This window comes from Scyliorhinus canicula, chromosome 12 (assembly GCF_902713615.1).
Source record: "Scyliorhinus canicula chromosome 12, sScyCan1.1, whole genome shotgun sequence".
NCBI lineage: Eukaryota > Metazoa > Chordata > Chondrichthyes > Carcharhiniformes > Scyliorhinidae > Scyliorhinus > Scyliorhinus canicula.
The window spans coordinates 59919972-59926472 of record NC_052157.1 but is presented as its reverse complement, the minus strand read 5'-3'; the positions used below and the strand labels follow the sequence as shown (position 1 = coordinate 59926472).

The window sequence follows — 6501 nt, the reverse complement described above, 5'->3', positions numbered from 1 at the left end:
GCTCCATCTCCCCACCGCTCGCTCCCTTCCCCCCTCGCTCCTCTGTCTTCCCCTTGCTCACACCCTTCACCCCTCGCTCACACCCTTCACCCCTCGCTCACACCCTTCACCCCTCGCTCACACCCTTCACCCCTCGCCGCTCCCTACCCCCCTCGCTTGCTCCCTTCCCCCCCTCGCTCGCTCCCTTCCCCCTCGCTCGCTCCCCATCCCCCTCGCTCGCTCCCTTCCCCCCTCGCTCGCTCCCTTCCCCCCTCGCTCGCTCCCTTACCCCTCGCTCGCTCCCTTCCCCCCTCGCTCGCTCCTTCCCCCCTCGCTCGCTCCCTTCCCCCCCTCGCTCGCTCCCTTCCCCCCCGCGCTCGCTTCCCTTCCCCCCTCGCTCGCTTCTTCCCCCCTCGCTCGCTCCTTCCCCCCCCTCGCTCGCTCCCTTCCCCCCTCGCTCCTCTGTCTTCCCCCCCTCGCTCGCTCCCTTCCCCCCTCGCTCGCTCCCTTCCCCCCTCGCTCGCTCCCTTCCCCCCTCGCTCGCTCCCTTCCCCCCCTCGCTCGCTCCCTTCCCCCCCTCGCTCGCTCCCTTCCCCCCTCGCTCGCTCCCTTCCCCCCCTCGCTCCTCTGTCTTCCCCTTGCTCACACCCTTCACCCCTCGCTCACACCCTTCACCCCTCGCTCACACCCTTCACCCCTCGCTCACACCCTTCACCCCTCGCTCGCTCCCTATCCCCCTCGCTCGCTCCCTTCCCCCCCTCGCTCGCTCCCTTCCCCCCCTCGCTCGCTCCCTTCCCCCCCTCGCTCACTCCCTTCCCCGTCGCTCGCTCCCTTTCCCCCCTCGCTCGCTCCCTTTCCCCCCTCGCTCGCTCCCTTCCTCCCTCGCGCGCTCCCTTCCCCCCCTCGCTCACTCCCTTCCCCCTCGCTCGCTCCCTTTCCCCCCTCGCTCGCTCCCTTTCCCCCCTCGCTCGCTCCCTTTCCCCCCTCGCTCGCTCCCTTTCCCCCTCGCTCGCTCCCTTTCCCCCTCGCTCGCTCCCTCTCCCCCCTCGCTCGCTCCCTCTCCCCCCTCGCTCGCTCCCTTTCCCCCCTCGCTCGCTCCCTTCCCCCCTCGCTCGCTCCCTTTCCCCCCTCGCTCGCTCCCTTCCCCCTCGCTCCTCTGTCTTCCCCCCTCGCTCGCTCCCTTCCCCCCTCGCTCGCTCCCTTCCCCCCTCGCTCGCTCCCTTCCCCCCTCGCTCGCTCCCTTCCCCCCCTCGCTCGCTCCCTTCCCCCCTCGCTCGCTCCCTTCCCCCCTCGCTCGCTCCCTTCCCCCCCTCGCTCCTCTGTCTTCCCCTTGCTCACACCTTTCACCCCTCGCTCACACCCTTCACCCCTCGCTCACACCCTTCACCCCTCGCTCACACCCTTCACCCCTCGCTCGCTCCCTACCCCCCTCGCTCGCTCCCTTCCCCCCCTCGCTCGCTCCCTTCCCCCCCCTCGCTCGCTCCCTTCCCCCCCTCGCTCACTCCCTTCCCCGTCGCTCGCTCCCTTTCCCCCCTCGCTCGCTCCCTTCCCCCCTCGCTCGCTCCCTTCCTCCCTCGCGCGCTCCCTTCCCCCCCTCGCTCACTCCCTTCCCCCTCGCTCGCTCCCTTTCCCCCCTCGCTCGCTCCCTTTCCCCCCTCGCTCGCTCCCCTTTCCCCCCTCGCTCGCTCCCTTTCCCCCTCGCTCGCTCCCTTTCCCCCTCGCTCGCTCCCTCTCCCCCCCTCGCTCGCTCCCTCTCCCCCCCTCGCTCGCTCCCTTTCCCCCCTCGCTCGCTCCCTTCCCCCCTCGCTCGCTCCCTTCCCCCCTCGCTCGCTCCCTTCCCCCCTCGCTCGCTCCCTTCCCCCCCTCGCTCGCTCCCTTCCCCCCTCGCTCGCTCCCTTCCCCCCCTCGCTCGCTCCCTTCCCCCCTCGCTCGCTCCCTTCCCCCCTCGCCTCGCTCCCTTCCCCTCGCTCGCTCCCTTCCCCCTCGCTCCGCTGTCTTCCCCTTGCTCACACCCTTCACCCCTCGCCTCACACCCTTCACCCCTCGCTCACTACCCTCTCACCCCTCGCTCACACCCCTTCACCCCCTCGCTCGCTCCCTACCCCCCTCGCTCGCTCCCTTCCCCCCCTCGCTCGCTCCCTTCCCCCCCTCGCTCGCTCCCTTCCCCCCCTCGCTCACTCCCTTCCCCCCTCGCTCGCTCCCTTTCCCCCCTCGCTCGCTCCCTTCCTCCCTCGCTCGATCACTTCCCCCCCCCTCGCTCACTCCCTTCCCCCTCGCTCGCTCCCTTTCCCCCCTCGCTCGCTCCCTCTCCCCCCCTCGCTCGCTCCCTTTCCCCCCTCGCTCGCTCCCTTCCCCCCTCGCTCGCTCCCTTCCCCCCTCGCTCGCTCCCTTCCCCCCTCGCTCGCTCCCTTCCCCCCTCGCTCGCTCCCTTCCACCCTCGCTCGCTCCCCTTCCCCCCTCGCTCGCTCCCTTCCCCCCTCGCTCGCTCCCTTACCCCCTCGCTCGCTCCCTTACCCCCTCGCTCGCTCACTTCCCCCCTCGCTCGCTCCCTTTCCCCCTCGCTCGCTCCTTTCCCCTCTCGCTCGCTCCCTTCCCCCCCCTCGCTCCATTCCCCCCCCCCCGCTCCCTTCCCCCCCCCTCGCTCCCTTCCCCCCCCCCGCTCCCTTTCCTCCCTCGCTCGCTCCCTTTCCTCCCTCGCTCGCTCCCTTTCCCTCCCTATTCCTCTCCCCCTTTGTCCTACATTTTCCTGTTTATTCTCTCTCTCTCTTTCCCATGCCTTCGGGCACTGTCTGAGCCGTTCCCAACATGTCCACCCTGCTGACAAATCTCCAGAAAGCCAAAAAGAAGAAGATTGAGAAGCTGAGTGTGAAAGAGCTGGGAGTGGACATCAGCAGTAAGCTGCAGACCCTGAGTGTGGACGACCCCCCACAGCGCACAGCTGGTGTCAAGGTGGAGAACGTCGAGCAACTTGTGGCCAAGTTGAAAGAAATCGGACGGATCTGAGGAGGAGGCCGAGGTGAGCGCAGGTCAGTGAGGACGTTGTGTGATCAGATTGCAGGAGCCTCTGTTTGAGAAGGAGCCTTTCATAACCTGGACATAGTTCATACCTGTGTTACAGAGGAACAGGAGGAGGCCCATTCAACCGCCTCGAGCCTGTTACACAGGAACAGGAGGAGGCCCATTCAGCCCCCTTGAGTCTGTTACACAGGAACAGGAGGAGGCCCATTCAATCCCCTCGAGCCTGTTACAGAGGAACAGGAGGAGGCCCATTCAGCCCCCTTGAGTCTGTTACACAGGAACAGGAGGAGGCCCATTCAACCCCCTCGAGCCTGTTACACAGGAACAGGAGGAGGCCCATTCAGCCCCCTTGAGTCTGTTACACAGGAACAGGAGGAGGCCCATTCAGCCCCCTTGAGTCTGTTACACAGGAACAGGAGGAGGCCCATTCAATCCCCTCGAGCCTGTTACAGAGGAACAGGAGGAGGCCCATTCAGCCCCCTTGAGTCTGTTGCAGAGGAACAAGAGGCAGCCCATTCAACCCCCTTGAGCCTGTTACAGAGGAACAGGAGGAGGCCCATTCAATCCCCTCGAGCCTGTTACAGAGGAACAGGAGGAGGCCCATTCAATCCCCTCGAGCCTGTTACAGAGGAACAGGAGGAGACCCATTCAACCCCCTCGAGCCTGTTACAGAGGAACAGGAGGAGACCCATTCAACCCCCTTGAGCCTGTTACACAGGAACAGGAGGAGGCCCATTCAGCCCCCCACGAGCCTATTACACGGGAACAGGAGAAGGTCCAATCAGCCCCCTCGAGTGTTACACAGGAGAAGGAGGAGGCCGGTACCTTTCCTGGGAGTGATTGATGGGGACGGTGTAGAGGAAGCTTTACATTGTTTCTAACGCTGTGCTGTACCCATAAGACCATTGACATTGGAGCAGAATTAGGCCACTCGGCCCATCGCGTCTGCTCCGCCATTCAATCATGGCTGATATTTTTCACATCCCCGTCCTCCTGTCTTCTCCCCATAACCCCTGACCCCCTTATTAATCAAGAACCTATCTATCTCTCTCTTAATGACACTCAGTGATTTGGCCTCCACCGGCTTCTGCGGCAAAGAGTTCCACAGATTCACCACCCTCTGACTGAAGAAATTCCTCCTCATCTCTGGTTTAAGGATCATCCCTTTAGTCTGGGATGGTGTCCTCTGGTTCTAGTTATTCCTACAAGAGGAAACATCCTCTCCACATCCACTCTGTCCAGGCCTCGCAGTATCCTGTAAGTTTCAATCGGATCCCCCCTCAACCTTCTAAACTCCAACGAGTACAGGCCCACCCAGTGTCCTCAACAGATCCTCGTACAACAAGTTCTTCATTCCAGGGATCATTCTTGTGAACCTCCTCTGGACCCTTTCCAAGGCCAGCACATCCTTCCTTGGATATGGGGCCCAAAAGTGACTCTAAATGGGGTCTGACCAGAGCCTTTTACAGTCTCAGAAGTACATCCCTGGTCTTGTATCCTAGCCCTCTCGACATGAATACTAACATTGCATTTACCTTCTTAACTGCCGACTGAACCTGCACAAGGACTCCCAAGTCCCTTTGTGCTTCTGATTTCCTGAGCATTTCCCCATTTAGAAAATAGTCTTTGCCTAGATTCCTCCTTCAAAAGTGCATAACTTCATACTTTTCCACATTGTATTCCATCTGCCACTTCTTTACCCATTCTCCCTGTACAGATCTTTGTATCATCTGCAAACTTAGCAACAATGCCTTCAGTTCCTTCTTCTAGATCATTAGTGTATATTGTGAGAAGTTGTGGTCCCAGCACAGACCCCTGAGGAACACCACTAGTCACGGGCTGCCATCCTAAGAAAGACCCCTTTATCCCCACTCTTTGCCTTCTGCCAGTCAGCCAATCCTCTATCCATGCCAGGATTTTACCCTTAACACCATGGGCTTTTAACTTATTTAACAGTCTCCTGTGCAGCACCTTCTCAAAGGCCTTCTGGAAATTTAAATCAATCACGTCCACTGGTTATCCTTTGTCTAACTTCCTTGTTACCTCCTCAAAGAACAGATTTGTCAGACATGACCTCCCTTTGATAAAGCCGTGCTCACTCAGTCCTATTTTACCATGCACTTCCAAGTACTCCGCGATCTCATCTTTAATAACAGACTCTAAAATCTTACCAATGACCGAAGTCAGGCTAACCGGTCTATAATTTCCCATCTTCTGCTTCCCTCCCTTCTTAAACAGGGGTGTTACATTAGCCACTTTCCAGTCCTCTGGGACCCTTCCTGCCTCCAGTGATTCCTGAAAGATCATCACTAATGCCTCCACAATTTCCTCAGCTATCTCTTTTAGGACCCTGGGATGTAGTCCATCCGGTTCAGCTGACATATCCACCTTCAGACCTTTCAGTTTCCCCTGAACCTTCTCCTTCGTGCACTCACCTCTGCCCCCTGGTTCTCCTGGAGTTCTGGCATCCCACTGGTGTCTTCCAATGTGAAGACTGATGCAAAGTAACTATTCAGTTTGTTTGCCATTTATTTGTTTCCTATTATTACTTCTCCAGCCATGTTTTCCAGTGGTCCAGTGTCTATTTTTGCCTCTCTCTTACATTTTATATATTGAAAAGACTCTTCCTATCTTCTTTTATGTTACTAGCTAGCTTGCACTCATATATAATCTTCTCTCCCCTTATTGCCTTACCTGTCGTGGGAGTGTTTGATTGAGGACAGTGTAGAGGGAGCTTTACTCTGTATCTAAACCCGTGCTGTACCTGTCCTGGGAGTGTTTGATGGGGACTGTGCAGATGGAGCTTTACTCTGTATCTAACCCTGTGCTGTACCTGTCCTGGGAGTGTTTGATGGGGACAGTGTAGAGGGGGCTTTACTCTGTATCTAACCTCGCTGTACCTGTCCTGAGAGTGTTTGATGAGGACAGTGTAGAGGGAGCTTTACTCTGTATCTAACCCTGTGCTGTACCTGTCCTGGGAGTGTTTGATGAGGACAGTGTAGAGGGTGCTTTACTCTGTATCTAACCCCGTGCTGTACCTGTCCTGGGAATGTTGTTACCCCGTGCTGATAACTGTATATGTGACAATAGCCAGCACAATATGTAAATATCCTGGTTTTTACTGATAATCTTTTTCATTCCCTCTTCCTCAGGGTTGGCTGAATTTTTCCACGAGGTGCCCAATCTTCACGAGTGTGTCTTGAAATTCGGGTCTCTGAATTGCACAATGGTCTTTCCCTCAAAGCACCATTCGCCCAGTAGCTACACGGCTGTCCCAAGTGTTCGGGGAAACCTCTGCTGAACTGTACCTATCAGAGATGAATAAATCTAGTTTATATATTCACAAACACCAGTTTGGTTGCACCTCTCTCTGTGCCGGTGAGGGGAGCTAACGGTGACCATGAGCTACTTCATCAGAAAGGCGCAAATGCTGAGGTTGTCATTTTACACTGAATATCCAGCATCAAGCAAACCATTCGGCCCATCTACTCTGTGGCAGTGTTC

At 58.5% G+C, this 6501-nt stretch overlaps 1 long non-coding RNA gene across 1 annotated transcript; it reads left to right on the top strand.

Moving 5' to 3' along the window:
• Positions 1-2781: 2781 nt before the first annotated feature.
• Positions 2782-6346, top strand: LOC119975248. Its single transcript, XR_005462693.1, has 2 exons — positions 2782-3005; positions 6150-6346. It is a non-coding gene; the product is annotated as an uncharacterized LOC119975248 (long non-coding RNA).
• The last annotated feature ends 155 nt before the right edge of the window (positions 6347-6501 follow it).